Source organism: Mus musculus, chromosome 6 (assembly GCF_000001635.26).
Source record: "Mus musculus strain C57BL/6J chromosome 6, GRCm38.p6 C57BL/6J".
NCBI lineage: Eukaryota > Metazoa > Chordata > Mammalia > Rodentia > Muridae > Mus > Mus musculus.
The window spans coordinates 49,632,828-49,654,790 of record NC_000072.6 but is presented as its reverse complement, the minus strand read 5'-3'; the positions used below and the strand labels follow the sequence as shown (position 1 = coordinate 49,654,790).

The window sequence follows — 21,963 nt, the reverse complement described above, 5'->3', positions numbered from 1 at the left end:
GCCATTCTGGCTCCTGCCAGTGCAGTCAGCAGACGAGACCTTTCCTCGCACGCACTGAATGCTGCTGAAGTGAACAAGCATGCGCAGTTCCCACACAGCGTCCACAGGTTGGAGCCTTCCATGAGCCACACAAAGGAAGGCAAACACACATGCTCACATGTGCCTGCAATGCACGGCTCACACAGACACAATACTAAACAAGCTCCACTCCCTTCCCAGGAAAGGGGAAACTCCATGCCAGAACCCTGGAGACTCACATCATGGTAATTTTCCTCTAAGTCATATCTAACATCCAGTCTAGAACAATCTAGACCCAGAAGTGGGCCATGGGTCTTCTTTCAAAATGTGATGTCAGAATGTCAGTGAGCTGAAAACATAGGACGACAGCCCAGAGCCCCTGCACAGCCTCGTCATTCACTGCGCACAAACCCCCAGCAAATGTACCAGGAAATGTTAATATTGTAACTCATGTTAATGTTAATTAAATTAATTAAATGTCAATATTGTTAATGATGTAACTCAGTCTGTCTCAGAAGAGGAGGAAAGGCACCTACCTGGTTGAGAAAATTGTTTGTCACCAAATGATACAAACAATGAGGGTTCCATCTGCTCTGGTCAATGTAAGTGACTTCATTCTACCAAAGAGGATTTCTAGTAAAAGACTTGCCTATCAAAACTGTGAACTGCGCCTACCATCGCCAACTCCTCTTGACAGACTGTTCACTTCAATGCACACAACCAAAGTGGCAAGCAGCCACTTACTGAAAGTGCCACTGTATCAGTGCCACTGCAGTCAGGACAATGAATAGGATCAATCCACTCCAAGCTTAGTCCACTGGAAACCTGTCCTCACCCAGCAGCAGAAGGATGAGGAAGCTGGAAAGAGGAGTGGTAGGGATGAGGTGGGCAATGACCCTGTAACCTCCTGACATCAAACTGCATCCCTTGTGATCCTCATGGAAAACATTGAGTTTGAAGAATAAAATGTGCCTAGGACCCTCACCGTGTGAAATGCAATATGTTGTTGATATGTGTCATAGTCAAGCTAGGAGATGGGGTCAACTTCACAACTGTTTGACTATGGGGCAGTGGGCTGTGCACAGACAGCCTGGTCTCCACTCGAGCAAAGATCTAGAACTCCGGGGGATCCAGTGGGTGGCGATTTCCACCTACGTGGGACAGAAGATGTTCGATCATATCTCCTGGACCCCTGGCTCCTGTCAAAGTTACCACCCCCACATCCCCTGCAGAAGAGGTATGTGACTATCAGTCACGCAGACAATGTCCCAAGCTCCTGGCATTCTGGATAGACTCCACCCCCACAGTTATCTGACTATAGCCAGGTATGCTCCTACCCACAGTTACCTGATAGCCCAGCCCACTATAAAAGGGACTGCTTGGCCCCTCCTCGCTCTCTTTAAGCCCCCATCTTTCTTACTCTCCTCTCTAGCCCTCCTTCTCTCTCTTCCTCCCCCCCCCCCATCTCCACATGGCCATGGCCAGACTCTCTCTCTCTTTCTACTTTCTCTCTTTCTCTCTGCCTTTCTACAATAAAGCTCTAAAACCATAGAACGTCTCTGCCCATCAAGGCCCGCCGTGCTTTAACAATGGGATAGGCTTTCCCCTAATGAGCCATGTCTAACCTCCCACCAGAAGGTCTTCTTGCATTCCAGCCACAGACTGGACCAAGAACTCTTGCCTGTGTGGGAACCACCCAGTACCTCCCTCTTTCCCTGCCCTCTCCTCCCTTTGGCCCCAGGGATGACCGAGCTGCCCCTGGCGCCCCCATTCCATTCTCAGCTCTTCTGTGGTGTCCATCGGTGTATGGGATGCCCGAAGCTGGGAACCTGGTGCCTAGGACTGCCCCTTGTCCACCCCCCTCCGAGCTGGGGTACATGGCTTCCCACAGCCAGACACCCACCCGGGGCCGCATTGAAAGCGTGCGGCAGTCCTTCCACTTCTGCCCACCCAGAGCACCGGAACTCTGGTGGGACTCAGGGTTTTCTCCCACTCTCTTTATTCCCCTGCGCCCTTTGCCCCTCACTTGGCCATCTAAAAGCTTCAATAATTTAATATTTTTTCCAAAGCAGACACTTTGCTAGGTACGCATTCCAATAAAGCAACAGTGGCACGTGTGCTTGTTATCTATTGCAAAACTACTTTGTATTAGGGGCTTGAAATAATTTATTATTATATTCTACACAGTTTGAATATCCCCTCCAAAACACTTCTGAAATTCAATTCCTATTGACAATTATTCAATCATACTATTATTCAAAGGTGGGACTGTAGGAAGAGACTGGGTGTTGCAGGAGGGGCCGCCACAGTAGGCGTGTCTTGTTGCAAGAACAAGCTGACTCCCTGCACGTTCTCTTGCTCCCACCCTCTCTCTTGGGCACACGCTCTCTGGCCTTGTGACACCAAGTTATGATGCAGCAAGAAGGAAGAAGGGCCGCAGATTCAATCCTGTGATCTCGGACTCCTCGGCTTCAGTTCCTCTAAGACATCAGTTTCGTCTCTTTCTGAATTACCCAATCTATGGTATTCTGTTACAGCAGCAGAACAAAGGCTAAGACACGATATTTCATGGTTCTGAAGGTTTTCTGGGCTCTGTTGAGCACTTCTTTACTGGAGATCTTGTATTAGTCAGGATTCTCCAGTCAAATAGAACACGTTTGTGTGGGAGCATATGTGAACATTAGGTGTCCTGCGATGGTTATTATAGATCAACGTGGATGAGTCATGACCAGATTCCAAAATCAAAGCGTCAGCAAGGTGTCTTGTTCCTTACAGAGGCAGGACCTTCTGGTAGCTGTTGGCATTCTGTAGTGTGGTCACCTGTCCCCACAGTTACATCACTGTCTCTTCTGCACGTGTTTTATCTCAGTTATTAAACATAAGCCCGGGAGCATCTTCCCATATTAAAACCATTATTACGTTACTGTCGTAGCTAGGTTTCCATTGCAGTGATAAAAGGCCGTGACCAGAACAACGTCAAGAGGAGAGGATCTGCTTCAGCTCACATGTCTTGATCACAGTTCTTCACGAGGAGAAGCTGGGATAGAAAGCTGGATACCGGAACCAAAGCAGAGGATGCACGCGTGCTTACTGCCTGCTTGCTTAGAGAACCCAGGGCCGCCAGGCCAGAGGTGACACCACCCACATGGGGCTGGGCCCTTCCCCATCAACCACTAAGTAAGGAAAATGCCCTACAGGCTCGCCTACATCCCCATGTTATGTTTGCATTTTCTCAAATGAAGTTTCCTCCTCTCAGATGACTCGAGCTGTGTCAAAGTGACATAAAACTAGCCAGCACAATTACACTTGCAAGGGACTGGGATGTCTCTACCATGGGGGTAGAGTCATCTTAGCCGAATACACTAAGTGTAACACAAATTTGTTTATTCTAACTACCATCACATTAAGACATTATGCTATCTCTAGGCATGATTCTCATTTTCTATGTTTTTTCTCTAGTATACTTATTCATAATTTCTCTTTACTACATTCCAGTTTTCTATCGGTGAGATCAAATTTTCTCTTGCTAATGTAATGTTTACAAATGCTATCTGTGGTGGTTTTACAGTGCTTGCCCTTGGGTCTCTCATCATTAGAGCTAATAAGAACTCAGGGTCTCAGGAACAGGCTCACCCTAAGCACAATGATAGCTCATAGTCTGCAGCAGTCCTGCCTGTCAGAGTCCCCCAACCCCCTTCCTACCAGCTTTCGTCCTGGAGTAAATCCCATTTGAGCTGTGTTAAGCAGCAGTCATTTTACTAGGCTTTAACCTCATAAATCCCTGCCTAGATTTGAATGTCCTCTGTCTTTAAGTGAGGAAATGAAGGATTCAAAAAGATTGAACTTGGCCCAGATTACACAATTCTTAAATTGCAGTGTTGGATTTCCAGCTGTTTAGCCCTCAGCTTTTTTTTTTCAAATGTGTTGCTGTGACAGTGTGAGATGGGACTGTACACAAAGCCACTCTGAAGAGCTGCTTACTTCTTTCACTCATGTCTCTTCTCTTCAAACAACAACATGCACCTTGTTCAAAGATGCCTGAAACAGTCTAATTGACTTTTTCAAACTTACTGACAATAGTTTATTACTTAGTGTTCTCAAGAGGAGCAGAACAAAATGAATGAATGAATACACACACACACACACACACACACACACACACACATACACACACACATATATAGTATTATTAAAGTGCCTCAGAGTCTGTGGTCTGTCTAGTCTAACAATGGCTATGTCTTAACAGAAAGGCCAAGAATGTGGTAGTTGTTCAGTCCACAAAGCTGGGTGTCTCAGATGGTCTTCAATCTGTTTTGGGATCCCAGTGAAGCCAAAGCTTCCTTTCCCACACCCTTCATGAAGGCTGCCACCAGAAGGTGTGACCCAGATTTAGAGTGGACCTTCTTATCCTCAAGATCCAAATGTATGGTGGGTTCCCACTTCCTATGATCTGATCAAGAAAATCCCCACAAGTGTGCCCAGCTGCTTGAGTTTCAGTTGATTCCAGATGTGGTCACATTGGCCAGATCAGCCACCACAAGTAGAGATGTCATACATATAAGAATCAAATACCTAATTTAATCTCAGCTCTACCACTTCCTAGAGAACTAATTTAATACTAGTCACATGATTCTCCTGAGCCTTATTTTCTGTCCTGTAAAATGAGGATAGCAAGAGCATATCAGTTACTTTGTGTCTCTGTGATAAAATATCTTCCAGGAACAACTTAAGAGAAGGAGAATTTACTTCACCTCACCATTTTGGAGAATTCAGTACATAATCTCATGCATGTGGGTATGACAACTGGTGGCAGGAATACGTGGTGGGAGAAATCTGTTTACTTCCTGGCTAAGCAGGAAGAGACTAGGGATATGTCTTAATTAGGGTTCATTGCTGTGAGGAGACACCATGACCACAGCAACTGTTACAAAGGAAAACATTTAATTTGGGGCTTATTCACAGTGTTAGAAGTTTAGTCCAATATCATCATGGTGGGAAGCATGGCAGTGTGCAGTCAGATTTAGTGCTGAAGGAGTCAGAGTCAAGAGTTCTAAGACTTAATCTGCAGGCAGCAGAAGGAGACTTTGTGCCACGCTGGGTATAGCTTGATCATAGGAGATCTCAAAGCCCACCCCCTTAGTGACACACTTCCTCCAACAAGGCTACACCTCCTAATAGTCCCACTTCCTGTGGGCTAAGCATTCAAACACATAAGTCTGTGGAGACATTCCTATTCAAGCTACCACAGGATAGTTTATCCCCAAAGCCCTGCCCAGGGTGACCTGCTTTTTCTAGCTGGTACTTGGTTCCTGAAGTAAAGACAAACTCCCAAAATAGCCTCCCCAACTAGAACCAAGCATTTAAACTCAAAGCCTGTGTCAGATACCTCAGACTTAAAGTTGTTTCTGCCTCACAGAGTTTTAATGGAACATATTTATGGCCACGCTTTCAAAACTGGATATATATATATATATATATATATATATATATATGTATGTATGTATATTTAAAATTTGATTGTCTGTTAATAAGCACAGTGAAGCATCGCTGATATGCATGGTAATCCCTGGAAACATTGTCATGATGTCCACCTCATTCAAAGAGGGGAGACTAAAATGATTTATATGGCCCCTTCCTGCTCTCACCTTGGTGTCTATTCGCATGGACCACCTTGAAGTAGGGCCAGCATTGCAGGCCCTGTTTTGCTTTAGTGCTGCAAAAGAGAGAATATTTATGAAGACGAATAAAAGCAGGGATAGACTGTGTTTTTCATGTTCTTCTTAATATTGGAATAGTGCCCAGAGTGAGATCTTATATTAAGCTTTATTGTCAGGACGCTGCCCATTGATCAGAAAGCAGCTCCCAGAGACAGCCCTGAGCTTACATCTGTTGAAACATTAGCTGTAGCTCAGCTAAACAAGGCAAGTGAAATATCTTATTAAGTTTTCATTGGAGTAGACTGTGTGCCCCTGTCCATTCTGCTGCACTGAGACCCACAGTTAAGGGCCCAAATCAGAATCTTCAGAACTGGGTCAAGAAGTGCATTCAGTATTTCAACATAACTGAAGTCTAACAAAACGGTTTCTACTCTTATGGTACAAAAAAAATTCTGTGTGTCTGGTAAACGGTGATTCATATGTCATTCAGAGATGTAGGAAGGAGTGAATCTTATGGTTATTAAGGGACACAAATTTATAGGGTTGAGGAATACTGCTCTGGAGAAATAAAATAAGCAATTCATTAAGTGTTTTGACTTGGTGAGATTTCAACCAACTACTGATCCAAAACAATAAAAATTAGTATGCGCTGAATGTGCACAGTATTCAAGAGGGGCACTTCAAGCCAGAAACATTACTCAAAACTCAGGAATTGACCAATGAATCAAAGGACCTCAGCACTAACAATCCCTACTGGTTCCAGAACCATGATAGCAAGCACATTTGTGATTTCCTGGGTGGAAAAAAATATTTTCATTGTTCCCTTCCTTCTGACATTCTGAAGAACATTGCCTAAAAACAGCCATTTATAAAATCTATGACAAAAAAAAAAGAAAAAGAAGAAGAAGAAGAAGAATCAACCATTAAAACAAAAGATGCCCCTGGCTCTCAGAAAATTCCAAAAGATTTAAGAGCATTGGGTAGATGCTATCACTTATCACCCAAGAAATTTCAGAAGTTTTGAGACCTGTATTTTAAGAATGGGGTGAACAAAAACCAAATTCATGTTCCTTAAAGGTGGGGCATACAGACTGGCTCACAACATAACTCTACACTGACTCTAACTTCTCTGGAAATGACGAAGCCACTGCAATCAGCAGCTGTGGTTACATGCACAGGTCCTATCAACAATCAGACAGATGGGAGAGGGACCTTGAAGCCCACCCTCCCTGCTGATCTACCTAAAGAGTCTGGGAGAGGGGGAAACATTGTTATCAGATGTGTACCCCCTGGAGTGTCCACAAAACCCTAATGGACAGCTCTGAGCCCATAGTTTCACAGATGGCCCTGGTTAAATTCAGTGGGCCAGAAAATAAAAGAAGCTATTAATGGGGAAAGGACCTGTAAGGAAGAAGAGGGCTGGACAGGAGTGGGAGGGAGATGAAAGAGGGTGAGCATGAGAGTAATTAGAATGTATTATGTGCATCTATGAAATTGTCAAAGTACATTTAACTAAAAAGAGCAGAATGGGAGGGGTCTGTGCAATTAGTTGCAGATGCAATTGTAAAAATACGTTTTAACCAGCCATAGTTGGTTGACTCCTCAGGCTCAGGAACCAGCAGTTAGAGAAGATTCACTGTATTTCCTCTTAAAAGTGTTTTGTATTCTCTAAAGGTAGCAACCTTCCCCGTTACTTGACAGCATCTATAAAAAGTAGTCCTTGAAGGGACTCTGGCCAGCTTGAACATGGCAAGCATGGTCTGGCAGGCCTTGCCCTTCTCCCCCACTCCCTCTGCCTTGCTAAAACCCATTAGATTGCATTCCTAAAGCTAGCCACCAGGGTCTGTTCCCTTATTTGGCCATTTTCTCTTCCTAAGGTTGACTACCAAATCCAGTTATCAAAGTATCGGAGTCCTGCAATCAAAAGCTCCTTTAGCTCACCTAATTAACACGCTCAATCAAAGCAAACCAACTCATCCTAGCAAGGGCTCCCCATCTCCCTTTATAAACTGCCATTTTCCTATGGGCCACATCTGTCTCCTCTATCCAGAGGCAATCCTGGGTCCCCCTCCAGGACAAATACCCCCTCCCCCTCTTCCCTGTTCCCTTCCCATCTTCCCTGTTCCCTTCCCCTCTCCCTCTTCCTCTACCTCCTGGTTTTGTCTGTTATTCTCCAGCCTTTCTCCTCCTGGACCAAATACGTCTCCTTTGTGCTGAGAACTTGGTCTTGGGTGTCTTCTGCCAACATTGGTCCTTTCGCCTGGGTCTTTTAGTTTAACACCAGTCTGTCCTACACAGCCCAGAAGTTCCTCAAGGATATGTATCGTATCTGTTTATCCACGGCTATCTAATGCCTGCCACAATGCTGAGCCCTCAGTAACCGTCTGTGGAATGAATAGATGAGCTAGGGATATAGAAGCTGCTGTGTTTGTAATACTCTTTCATCCAGGAGTCACATAAACCATGTCTCTAGGTACCCAATCTGTATAAAGTAGCTCAAACAGCAAAGTTCTATCCAACCATCTGGATTCAAACTAACTGAATGTGGCTGATGACTTATTTAATCTTAGTTTCAGTGTGTTAAACTGTAAAAAAAAAATAATGTGTTCTGTTTGAGTCTTCATTGCAAAATAAAAATAAATATAAAGGCCTAGTACTACTAGAATAGCAAAGGCTATTTTTCTATTTTATTCTTAAATCCTATGTCTGGATCCGGTCAGTTGACTACTTTCCTGAAGTGCTAGCCTGACGATGGTAGGGTCCTACTCAGGTTCACTGAAAGCTTGTCATGAGTGATTAGTAACATCTGCCAAGGGCAAAGAAAAGAAAGCAGGGAGGCGTGTGTTCTGTATGTAACAGTTGGGGACAGACATGATGGACATTTAATGATTGTTAGTTATGTTTCTTCACTGCTGTAAGTTCTAAGTAAACCTGAAGTGATTATTAACATAAAATATTTCAAAATCTAAAGCAAAGAGAAAAGTGCTTAGGTATTATTATTATTAGTTGTTGTTGTGTTTATAAAAAAATAGAGAGGGATTATGTTCTTGGAGGTGTGGTGAGGTGTGGGGGCAGGGGGTACCTCGGCAGGCCCATGCTGAGGCATCTTTTCCTCCTGAGGGACCAGCCACACAATGGTAAAGAATAGAATAGAGTTTATTCAGGGCATGGGGAAGGGAGTTAAGAGGGTAGTAGAGACAGAGAGAGGGAGAGAAGTAGAGGAGTAGAGGCCAGCCATGAGCAAGTGGAGAGAGAGGGGAAAAGGAATGTGGACAGAGGAGAGAAAGGGATGTGGAGAGAGGGGAGAAGGAAGAGCAAGAGCAAGAAAGGAGCAAGGGAACGAGGAGGGGGCAAACAGCTCCTTTTATAGTGGGTCAGGCCTACCTGACTGTTGCCAGGTAACTGTGGGGCAGAGCTTAGACAGAATGCCAACAGTAGTAGTAGTAGTAGTAGTAGTAGTAGTAGTAGTAGTGATAGTATTTCTTACTACTACTATCATTAAGGCAAAATGAAAAAGTGCTTTGTGGAAGACAGAACTGCTAGTGAGTTCAAACGCCATGAATTTGTAGAAGTCTAGGTACAGTTCAGCCCAGGATGCTTGAATCCCTGGGAGTCAGGCTCTCTCACACTGTGGACTGGTACAAATGACTCACAAGCATCAGCACCCTCATTGTAAGCAGCATCAATCTGGGCAGATGTCTTGTGACAAATAGAGCACAAAATCCCAAGGCTTTTAGGGATTCTGCTTCCATGAAAATAAGCGATGGGTTTTCTCAGGTAGGTTAGTAAGCAGCACATCTGAGCGTGGCGTGGGTGTTCTCATGCAAGGATAGTGATGAGCCGATGGTAAGGTCAAGAGAAAGGTATCCTTAGAAGCGTTCTCAGCTTCTCCAACAAGAGCAATGTAACACTAAGGTAGCATGAAGAGTAAAAGCTCAACGGGAGCCACACTGCTATGGCTTTCAAGGTATTCCAGAGGGTTCTCAAAGGACACCGAACTGGGCCAAGTTTCAATGTGTTTAACACTTTTACTAAGTATGCACTTCTAAAACTTAAGTGTGAAAGTAGAGGATTTTGTCTCCCGGAATCTTTCTGAGTATTCCCCTAGTAGATGACTAGGAAGCTGTAAGGAGACTGAGTAAGAACAATCGCTGGGTCGTTTCACTCAGCAGGGAGAACAGTGCACATCCACCCGAGGACTCAGTCCACCCCACCATGTTCAGGTAGCCTTGCCACCCCTGTCTCTGTCCCAACACCAACCACCCTCTAGGAAGCTGTTCTGGTGAATTGGTGCTGCCCTTGACAACAGGGCCAACATGGCAGTTCAGTGCTATTTGTAACATTCTTACAGTGGAAAGTATAAGACATGATCTGAGGGAGAGTTAGGGAATGGCGCCCCTGCAGTAAGCTGCTGACCTCCACTTGGTGAGTGCACTAGGTCCCCATTAAGAAAACTCCAACCTTTTCTCCATACCAAAGGTCTAGCTAGCTACCACTGAGTTTCTTGTTACATTAACATTACCTGGGGAGATGTAAGCCAGCATGTGTTCACCCTGCAGAAAGCACCTATGACAGACTGAAGAAATGATCCCACCAGCTTGGCTTGGTAGACCAATGAGTTTATTGAACTTAGTTACCGGAAGGGATCACCTTATTGAAGCCACAAATGGGCAGCTACCCCATGGAAGAAAATGTGTCTTTCCAGAAATGGTGCAAGCTTGTGTATGCTCGGGGAGGGATGGTCTCACATGATACATTGTGACTCCTGTTCCCTCCACAGAAGAGTATTCATGGGCCATTCTTGTGAGGCTGTTCTTGGGGCGGGCAGGGCCACTGTTATTTCAAGATAGCATTAGCCATACCATGCCAGTGACAGAGTCCCACAGCAGACCCCAGCACAAGAGAGGCCCCACCCCTTCTCCCCGCCTGCCAAGATTGAGTTAGGAGGAGCAGGGAGCCTGGGGCTTCTCAGGAGCTACCTGCCATTCCAGCCCAGTGCTGACAGTGTCTAGACTGTGCTCACTAGCCGATTCATCTCTCTGGTTAATGAAAAGGTTAGGGCAAGTTGATGTCCTAATGTCCCCGTGAAATGAGACACTCTCTATTCTATGAAGATGGATCCAGGTCTTCTGTTTCTTCCTTAACCTTTGAAGAGATTCCCAGCTTTCAGGAACTCTGTATTCTGCTATATCTGTTTCTTTCTCTCTCTTTTTTTAATTGAATATTTTATTTATTTACATTTCAAGTGTTATCCCCTTTTCTGGTTTCCCCTCTGCCACCTCCTATCCCATCTCCCCTTACTCTGCTTCTATGAGGGTGCTCCCCCACCCACACACTCACTCTCACCTCACTATCCTAGCATTCCTCTACACTGGGGCATCAGGCCTTCACAGGACCAAGGGCCTCCTCTCCCACTGATGCCAGATAAGGCCCCTTCAGCTTCTTCAGTTCTTCCCCTAACTCCTCCATTGGGATCCCAATGGTTGACTGTAAGCATCCACATCTCTATTGGTCAGGATCTTGCAGAGCCTCTCAGGAGACAGCTGTATCAGGCTCCTGTCAGCAAGTACTTCTTGGCATCCTCAATAGTGTCTGGGTTTGGTGACTGCATATGGGGTGGATCCCCAGGTGGGGCAGTCTCTGGATGGTCTTTCCTTCTGTCTCTGTCCCTCTCTGTCCCTGTATTTCCTTTAAACAGGAGAAATTCTGGGTTAAATTTTTGGAGATGGGTGGGTGGCCCCATCCCTCAACCAGGGGGCCATGCCTAACCTCTGGATATGGTTTCAACAGTTTCTCCCTCCCCTTTGTGGGGTATTTCAGCCAGTGTCATCCCCATGGGGTCCTAGGAGGCTCTTGCTTTCCTGGCATCTGGGACTTTCTGGTTACTATCCCCAGTTCCCCATCCCCCATTGCTAAACACCTCTGTTCAATTTCCTGACCCTCTGTACATCTCCTCCATCTCCTCCCATACCTGATTCTGCCCCTCTTTTCCCTTCCCCCTCTTTTCTTCCTCTCACGTCCCTCTCACCTCTACTTCTTTTAATTATTTTGTTCCCCCTTCTAAGTAGGATGAAGCATCCACTCTTTGGTCTTCCTTCTTCTTGAGCTTCATGTGACCCATGAGTTGTATCGTGGGTATTCCACGTTCTTTGTTTAATATCCACTTATCAGTGAGTACATACCATGTGTATATATCTGTTTCCTAAAGGCCACCCTGACATGCCCCTAACCGGGCCCCTTGGGAGAAACAACTCTGGTTTGTTTGTTTGTTTGTTTGTTTGTTTGTTTGTTTGTTTGTTTGTTTTTGGTTTGGATTCACATCACTATAACATGTCAGCTTCTTCCAGAACCTTATGGAACTGATCAATAAAGCATGGAGAGTGCCTCACAGTGCCTGATCTGCAGCACACATACCAGGGTCCCTGGCTTTGCACCTGTACAGTATTCGGTCTTCACATCTGAAGTGCCCTTTAAGTTCCTAAACATGCAGGGTTGCTGTCTTATTTAATAATGTTACTGAAAGGTCTTTGTAAGTGTCCCTTTGGGTTCAGGACACTCAATATACTTTATGAAGGGTCCTACATTGCATCAATGACCCAAGGTAGAGCAATCTTAGTCCCAAACAAAGCTATGGTTTTAATGAATGTGTGATCCACAGTCCTGCCCATTAACTAAAATCTTTCTTAATAGAAAGCCACAATGAGGAAACTTTATGTGCTGTGTCCAGTTCCTAAGCAGCATCATGTTCATACAATGTATGTGTCAAGTATACTTTGATATAACTTTGCACCACATATACAACACACAGTAAGCAAATTAGAGGATCCTTCAATTCCAAGATGGACAGAATTAGAAATTAGTACATTTCACTTGCAATTGTGGCTAAGCACGGAGAGCTGCTTAAAATTTGATGCCATTCCTATTTCCATAAAGATAATGCACTAAGAAATGCTTTCACATCCTATCCCCAAAAGTCCCAAGGCATATGAACACTGAATCCCCACATCTGCCTGTAGGCAGAGGAGGCACAACACAACCCTGAGCTAGAGGAAGTCAGCAGCCCCCAGCAGCTGTGAGCCCAGTGGTATAACCACCTTGAAGAAGGAAAGACGGTGGTGAGTCGGTAGTCATTCACAAGACTTGGATGGGTCATCCAAGTCATTCCTTGGATGGGACCAGGTTACAGCATGTGTATTATATGATGTCCTCATTCAATGGAAGCTAAAGATTTTCTCAACTGCTGAAGGGCTGTGCTGACTTCATCTTGGGCTTTGTTGAATCTGCACACAGACAAGGGTCTGGCTTCATTGTCGTGGCTGAACATGCCATTTTCAGGGTCTCTAGCAAGAGAAGTAGCAGTTGATGAGAATGAAGACCTATGAGCCCAAACACCATCATGATCTGGTGATGAAAGTTTTCACCTTGGCTGTTGGTTGAACTCCCTTTACTCAGATGACTCCTCTTTGTTGTGTCCCCATTTGTCGTGTTCTAAGTCATTATTTCCACTGCTTACTGGGCTTTGCCACATGCCCTACAGTCACACTGAAGCAGAAGCCTCTCTCTTAACCTCACTCTACCCTCTCTACTGATCGTCATGACTTGTGGCATCGTGACTAGACAACTCAGTCAGCTCCCCCTCACTATTGCTGTCACATCCAGTGAGTCACTAAACCTGCAATCTGTCTCCAGTGTCTCATCCAGCCACTCTGCCCAGCCATCCCTTCGGAAGCTGTACTCATCCAAATCATGTTCTTGCCTCTGATATTATCTTCCTGCTTCTTAGTTCATCTCTATTCCAGGATGACCTTTCTGAAATTCAGGTCTAATTCAGCACTGCCTCGCTAGAAAATCCTCCCTGGTGGTCCATGTTGGATTAGCTCAACAATATTGATCTTGTCTATTACTGACTCCTTGTGACATCTCCTCCTCCCACAAACTCTGTTAGTCTGGACAGTGAATGGCTTCACTTGACATATCCTCCACAAACAAGTGAAAGAATTGATCCAGAGTTGCAATGTTTCAGTGAATCTAAGAGGCTGGGTTTCAAAGCCCCAGATAGAATGTTTCAAGCTCTTCTTCTACCACTGGTCACCCTGCCACTGGCCAGTGACGCTTAATCAGTCTTCAGCTCTGTGAACCAAGGTCATTCTGTCCTGTCCTCGGTGAAATTTCCACCTGAGGAAGAGCAGAATAAATGGAGCTGGGCTTGGAGGTCCCAGGCTGAGAAGGGTAGAAAGCTCTTATTACTGTGCGTGCTCATGCTATTGTCTCAGATATTGGCAGCTAAACAGGAGGGGTTTGCTTAAAGCTTACTCTTTAATGCTAAACTTCATTGGTCTCATGCCCACTTGCCCCTGTCTTACCAATGTAGTTCCTGCTTCCCCACTCTAGTCTCCAAAAGATATATCTGGAATCTCCAGGTTTGGGTTCATCCTATACAATTAAAAATTGTTCACGTGTTGACACTTAGAGAAAAGAAGGATATATATTTCAGGGGACCAGATGGATGCCTCTGAGTCCTTGGGGAAAGTGCAGCCTGCATGCTGTAGGCTAGGCAAGTCTTCCAGTGCCCATTCTGAATCTGAGACTTGTGCAACTGCTGGTTAGAAGAGGGGCTTAGGAAGGCCAGAGTAGCCTGGTGGTCTCTCCCCAGTCAGTAACTGATTGTTCACTTCATTTCAAAAACTACAAATGGAGGCTAGGCTCAGGGTCAGCCCTTGTGGCTGTGCACATTGCCAGACCTGACAGGGTCCATTTGCTAATATCACACAGCTACTATTTTGTTTCATCAGAGTTTGAACTCGAGAATCAAAAGCCAGGCCATTAGTCATCTGGGAATATAAATGGAATTTCATGTTCCTATGACTGATTGGTCTTAATTTATGAAAAAATAAGGACTCTGTAAGGACAAACAACAAGAATCGAATATATACCCTTGCCAGGGCTCATAAAATGGCCTGTAATTGGTCTGGGCCTCTGCTCTTTCGGTGCTCTGGGCAATCTTAATATCTTTAAGAAACTAAAAGCTTCTTTTCTAACCTGTTTGGCCTTAATTGATGATCTCAAGGTCAAAGACAACGTATTTATGTTTCATTTTTCCCCTTTGCAGACCAAACAGCAGTGTGAGCCCAAGTGCTCACACATATATCAAATGCCAGATATAAAAACAGCATATAACTGGGCAGAAGTCAAGTCCTCTGACATGCACGTGCTTGGCAAAATGGGTCTAGGGCATTCGCACATAGAAACATGCATTTTCAACACCTGTATTATTAAAATTGTCCTTAAACAAAATGCATCACAGAATATGGTGTATCTCCACTAACTCTGTAAAGGGTATTTTCAAAATATAAAATTAATATTGGCACTAGACAGTATCACATGTACCAGGAAGACCATGTATATAAAAATAGTCAACCTTGAGAAAAATTATAGTTCCTTTCTACTCACTTAAATGGCTCCTCTGTACTGCTTAGGAAATTGCTATTGAGTCCTATTATACACGGAGCATCAGTCAGGAAAACAGCAGACAAAACAGACAAAACGATGCATCCATTCAAGTGAATACAATTTAAAAAAAAAAAAAAACTTAAAAGAAGCAAACAGTCTCAAGTTATGACCTGTGCCTCAAAGAAGGTAGAGATGGCTCAGAAATCAGAAGCAACCTGAACATCAGCCAGCCCTTTCCTAATGTCCTATGGATAAAGAAACAGCTCTCTACTGCTGAGATGACTCTCCCAAGGACACACAGTGACCATCAATCCCCTCGTTTCCCAGATAAGAAAATGTGTTAAAGCTACATTCCAGACAAAGGCAGAATTTCAGCACAAACCAAGTGACTCCTAGGCTTGATTTCCACACTCTGCATTGACATTCTCCCGTGAGTGTGACTACAGGACCAGAAGCAGTGGGAGTCCTGTGCACTGGCATCGACTGCCTTTTTTAGGCTAGTAGGCAGCTCCAGGCTTCTGCTCGTGGAGTGGAGTTAAAAATCTGGTCTCCATAGAGACCATCCAAGGTGTCAGCCCTGACCAGGTGTGGTGGGCATATCTATACTCCCAGCATTTAGAAGAATTGGCAAGTGTAAGGCCAGTCTGAGCTACAAAGAAACTCTCAAAAAATAAACAAGAGCAAAAGGACCCTGTGATGGCTCCAGCTGGTATGTGCCAGCACAGACAGACCACTACTCCTGTTGAGGATTTGAAAACATCATTTTCAAGCCCAGAGTGTCAACAAAAGGATGTGTATCAGCCACAGCTCATACGATGTTTCCGTACATCACCTCCCTTAGGCGGCAGCAGCAGCCCACTTTGCAGAGGAGTGAACATCAGAATTGTTAACTAACCTACCCAAGTCACTGAATGAACAAGAGTCAGGGCCAGGACTAGAACCTAGAACTTCAGACTTTAAGATCTGTGTTTTCTCAGTACAAGTTACCCCTTAACAGTGGTTGTTTGGAGAAATGCCTCAAATATGGGCTTAAATAATAAAATCATTACCATTAACTAGAGGTTGGGCTTTAACCTACACTATCTTGTCCATGGGTGACTGGCTTAAAAAGTCAAAATGCGATAGAGCAGCTGAAAAGAGAAATAGAAGTTAGAAGCAAACTCCATCACATGTCCAATATGGTGGCCACATGGTATGGTAGGGATAGAATGCATCCAGTATAAATATCCATAATAATGGGCTACTAAAAAGCACCTTTTTGTTACCCCCCCACACACACACACACACCTCATTTCACATATAGCAATTCAAGTCTCTAGTATACATACTTTACAGATGGAGAATGAGAAGAACAGACAGTTATCGGTACTTGGATATAGATAATTAAAGTGGGTTTTCTGTTTCCAGGGTCCTGATGTCAGTGGCTATCCTACTCTGCTGTGGTTCCACTGTCCTCTTAAGCTCACTCCTCTGTAGCCATCCAGCTTTTAAGAATGGTGTTGCTTTGAGAAAAGTCACCTCTCTCATATCACAAGTAGGCTTCATGAGCAGTCTATCATGTCCTTTAAAGCTTAGTCCATCTACCTCTTTCTGCCAAGAACTGAGTGGGGGAAACAACAGGAGTAGATGGCTCACTTGGCCCCGGTGGGCCCTGAGGGCAGTGCTTCCTGCCAGCTGGATCCTGAGCACCACTAGTCCAGCTTTCTCAGGATGGTTCTTCAGATTACCCCTGCCTCCAAGACTCTGTACCTAGTATACTCTCTGAGTTAAATGAGTCAGAGCCCACTTCTATTGCTCACCAGCAAACTCTTAACATACTGTCATCAGTCCCTGGTCTGCTGCCAACTCCTGAATGACTCCACTCTGCCCCCTCAGAGTCTCAACTGTCTGAGCTTAGTAACTAAATTAGAAAGATTCCCCACTTTATAATGGTTCTAAAAGTCTTGAATTTTATTCTATGATTCACGGGTCTCCCTGATTCTCACTAGGTCTATAATGCCTAATCCTGTGGGTAGGCAGAGAACCTTCTGCTTTCTCATTCAGGCTACAGAATGCTTTCCATGAAGACCTGATTCATCTGTGCTCATTTCTCTGGAGTCCAGGCTCACTCTCCACAATAGCTACTCAGACTTGCTTCTTTCTCTCCACAGTCTCACCTTTGCCCAAGGGATGTTCCGATGCCCTGCTTTAGTAAGAATATTGAAACCATTCATCACTCAGCCCACAGCCCAGTGTGATTCTCATCCTCACAGCCTTAGCTTCCTTTCACTGCTTATATTAGTTTCCTTCCTGAGATAGAGCACCATGACCAAGGCATCTCATAGAAAGAAGGGTTTAATGTGGGCTTTCCATTGCAGAGGTTTAGTGTCCACAAACCAAAGCATGGTGGCCGGAGCAGAAAGCTGAGGGTTCACATCTTGAACCACATGGACGAACCGACCAGAAAAAGTGACCTGGGAACGGTTCGTGGCTTGGAAACCTCAAAGCTTGCCTGCAGTGACATAACTCCTCCAGCCAGCCCCACTTCTTAAAGCTTCCCAAACATGCTACCAGGTAGGGACTAAGTATTCAAATGCCCGAGACTATAGGGAACGTCTCCTTCAAACCACCAGGCAGTCTGACTTTCCCCTTCTCAAGCATACCTCTTCCTGAGGATGCAAAACATAATTCAACAAACCAGTGGCTTTCTTCTAAAACAAAAATAGCATCCTTTATTAAGGCATAATTAACAAAGACTCACACATTTGGTGGGTGCAGTTTGTTTTGAACATATGCAAACAATTGTGATACCCATCAAGGTGACATAGATATGCAACACCTTCCTAAGTTACCTTGTACTATTTTGATTTTGAGTTTTTTAATTCTATCTACCTACCTACCTATCTATATCTCACTTTACCCACCTCTCTCTCTCTCCCTCTCCCTCTCCCTCTCTCTCTCTCTCTCTCTCTCTCTCTCTCTCTCTCTCCCTCCCTCCCTCTCTCTCTCCTTCTCTCTCTCTCTCTCTCTCTCTCTCTCTCTCTCTCTCTGTGTGTGTGAAGGTATGTGTTTGTGTATGTGTGCATGGGAGTGGGGTATGTGCACCTCTGTGATCTGAAAGCAGAAAAGGGAGGATGGGAACCCGCAAAGTGGGGTCAAGGAAGATGGGGAGGTTAGTGGGTCAGGAGGAGGAATACAAAATATATTGACATGTATACATGAAATGTTATAATTTAAGCCCATCACTTTGTATGTTAACTTAACTTAAAAATTTTAGTTACATTATAAAATTGATCTCCTCTATGCTGAGCTGGTCCATGCTATGTGACCACACACGTGCTTCTCAGCATGGTCTCCCCCTCCCACTGGTGCTCCTTACTCCTCTTCACTCCTGTCACTGCTCACTCACCTTCATCCTCATCTCTTTGCTAAGCATCCTTTTCTCCTTGGCGTACCCTTCATCCCTGGGTTGCAATGGCTGTTTCTGCCCTGGGACTTCCAAATCTAGCTTGTCCCATCTTGTCTTCTTTCCTTTACACTCATGAAGTTTCTTCACCGGTCTGTGGTTCTCATCAACATCTGTCTCCAGCTCCTAATCCACAGCCTGCTGAGGATTCAGCAACTTACAAACATCCCACGTGTGTCCAGCAGTCCATCCATCTCTGTTTTGTGAAAATTAAACTATGAGAGAACCATTATTGATAGGTTGGAATCATAACAATTTAAATTCTCCTTTAAGATTTTGGTGTGGTGTAAGTATTTACAATCAATGTATTTGCTTTCAATATTTGTTCAGGAGCTATTTTTATTTTTTCAAAGAAATGACTGCCTAGCATATACTCAAAGAACTGTTTTTGCCTGGACTACTCACCCCTCACCTCTGGTGTATCAGTCAAGCTGGCCTGCATTCTGCCAGAGCAGACAACACAAAATCCCAACGGCACTCAGCGGCAACAGCCTTTCTCTGCTCTCACATTATGGTTAGGGTCTGTGCCCCCTCTCCATACACTCCAGAAGCTACTAAGGCTGATGGCAACGCCAAATCTGAGCATTTTAGCCTCAGGGCAGGGGAATCAGAGCTGCAGAGGATTGGGACAGATAAGTAGTCACCTCTACCTGCAAGTGATGTCCATCTTGCTCATCATTGGCCAGAATGACCCCCTCAGCTGCCTTCACTACACAGCAAGCAGGAGTGGAGTCTTGCTGTGTTGATTGGTAATGTTAGAAACTGGAAACACTTGGTAACAAGAACTAATATGTTGCAAGCTATCCAGGCTTCTCAAACCACTGGAATTAGTGTCACAAAAATTGGGCCATGTCCTTGCTCTCATCTATTAGTTCAGTGGCCAAAGTCATTTGACCCCCTCAGTCTCATTTTTAAACACTTCTGTTCCCAAGAACATATGCAGTACTGCAAAGGGACCATTGCACTTGTCTATAGTAATGAGAGGACTGAGTCTAATGTGACACTAATTTGGTGGCTGGTTTATGAAGCTGGGGGCATTTGTAATGTCACTTATGAAGACACGTAAGATGAGCAGATGTGGCAGCTGGGGGGGGGGGCGAGAGGGTCTCCCCTGGGAACTCTGCAGAGCCATCACACTCTTCCTGCGCTCTGATGCAGGGTGTCACTCCATTCCTGGCTTGGATCTCTTCCTATACCAGCCAGCTTTGTGCCTCCTCTGTACAGTGAACGCCTCAGTATATCCTTTAAGGAAACACCCCAGTAGCTAATGATCTTCTATGCACCTCTGCTCTCTCCCAATAATGTCACAATTTGGCAATCAAGCCTTTGCCAGGAGGAAATTTATCCACGCTGAACCAATTCCAAACCTACCTTTTACCTTTCAAGTTCCTCCCCTCTATACTTTTCTTGGCCATTGCAATCTGTGCAAAGAAGCTGATTTTTCTCCCGGCATGGAGGCATTTTTTTCTTCCTTTCAGATCATTACACACGTGACTATTTTGTATCTCTAACAATTTTGGTAGCAGTTCCTAGCACATTCCATTCCTAAAGGCTGCTTTAGTCTCCCCTCAGATAGATTTATGCATGGTCTGAGAAAGGAATAATTACTTCAATCCCTGAGCACAAAAAAAAAAATTATTCAGGGGACCAGGCTGCCCACCCTATAAGCAAGGGCATTTTAAGTATCACATGTCATCCTGAAACTTAACCCAACAGTCACATCTGATGAGTCATCCTTGAAATTCAAAGGAAACAGCAGTTACAGGATGCCAAGACCTTTTATGGCCCCCACTCCTCCCCCACCCCACCCCACCCCCAAAATGTTTCCTGAAGGTCAGGCCTGGGAGAAATAGCTGTTCCTCACATTTCAAAGTTAGGCTTAAGGAGTTTTGCATGTAGCCCATTGGCAGAGTGTGTATTCAACCTGTATGAGGCCCCAAGTCCAACCCCCTAAATAACTTAGCAAATAAACAAGACTATCTAACACCTGCTTTGGTATCCCAGACCAGTATGAATACAAACTACTGCCCTTGACTGCCTCTGTGATATGTGACTAAAGCAGAAAGAAGAATTCTCATCTCAGCTGGAACTTGTTCCAGAGGGAGGCGACCATTACCACCATTACTGAAGGCACTGCAGGGACAGACAGACCAACCCCAGGGCTGAGCTCCCAATGCAATCTGCTCAGCTGGAGGAGCCACAAAGAGTCAAACCTGGCAACACACCATAACATAACAAACACCAGAACGTTGGTGGTGGGGGTGGCTACAGACACCCTAAATGAACAGAAGGAATGTGACGGAGGCATTTGGCAGCACCTCAGAGACACAGGAGCATACAGACCTTGCAAAGGGAGCATTTGCTGACTACTTTAGAGCCACTGCATCCTCCACCAGGTGGAGAAGCCTACTGCACTCAAGGGAAAAGCAGAAACACACTCTGGTGACAGCCAGGTTTTGGGGGGTGGGGGTGTATGGCCCTTCCTTTGCTCCTTCCTGCCTAATTCCCACTTACCATCTGTGAGGATCTCTTGTGTCAGACAGGAGAAGAACGCCGGCATCAGCTGTGTGCTTTCTGAGCTGACAGCCTCATCAGGGAACCACACACAGACACATCTTCCCAACAGCTGCTGCTTGGCTCCAAGGACGATATCTTGAACCTGACTCAACACAATTTCTTGTCTTCATGTTTTCATTGTGTTTGGGAACATATTAGCAGTTCAGATTTTATTGAATTATAATTATTTTAAGATAAATTTATTTTAGAAAGATTCCAACTGAGAGAAATTAAGACTCCCCGGCAAGCACACACATAACCGGTTTATGGTATTCTTTGTTATTTATTTTTTATTTTAATTTCTGGCTTGATAATTCTACTTGAATTTTCTTTTATCTTTTAATGTGCTGAAGTGAATCTCGAGTTGTACACAAATCACTTAACAAAAACGTACTGCGTTTGGTTGGTAGCTCACTAAGGAGGAATCATCAGAGAATAGAATGGGGAAAACCTAATGGGGTAAATTCACACTTTCAATTTTTAATTTTTCTTAAAGCAAAGGTTTAAAAATAGAATCATAACGAGCTTTTGTTTCATGAATCCATCTTTCTGGTTCTGGCCTTCCAATCGTTTCCTTAGTTAGGGTTCCATTGTTGTGATGAAACACCATGATCAGAAGCAGGTTGACAATGAGAAGGGTATGTCTGTCTTACACTTCCACACTGCAGTCCATCTTTAATGAAGCCAGTACAGGAACTCAAATGGGCAGGAATCTGGAGGCAGGAGCTGATGCAGAAGCCATGGAGGGATGTTGCTTACTGGCTTTCTCAGCCCGATGTTTTATAGAACCCAGGACCTCCAGCCCAGGAGTAGTCCCACCCACAATGGCCTGGGCCC

At 44.7% G+C, this 21,963-nt stretch overlaps 1 long non-coding RNA gene across 1 annotated transcript in view; it reads right to left on the bottom strand.

The window, feature by feature from the left end:
- Gm31226 overlaps positions 1-21,160 on the bottom strand; it is a 44,825-nt gene extending 23,665 nt beyond the window's left edge. Inside the window, exons 1-2 of the long non-coding RNA XR_377650.2 lie at positions 21,085-21,160; positions 18,514-18,766 (exon numbers count right to left, since the gene is read on the bottom strand). This is a non-coding gene — a long non-coding RNA (predicted gene, 31226). The remainder of the gene's footprint in view (positions 1-18,513; positions 18,767-21,084) is intronic.
- Positions 21,161-21,963: the final 803 nt, after the last annotated feature.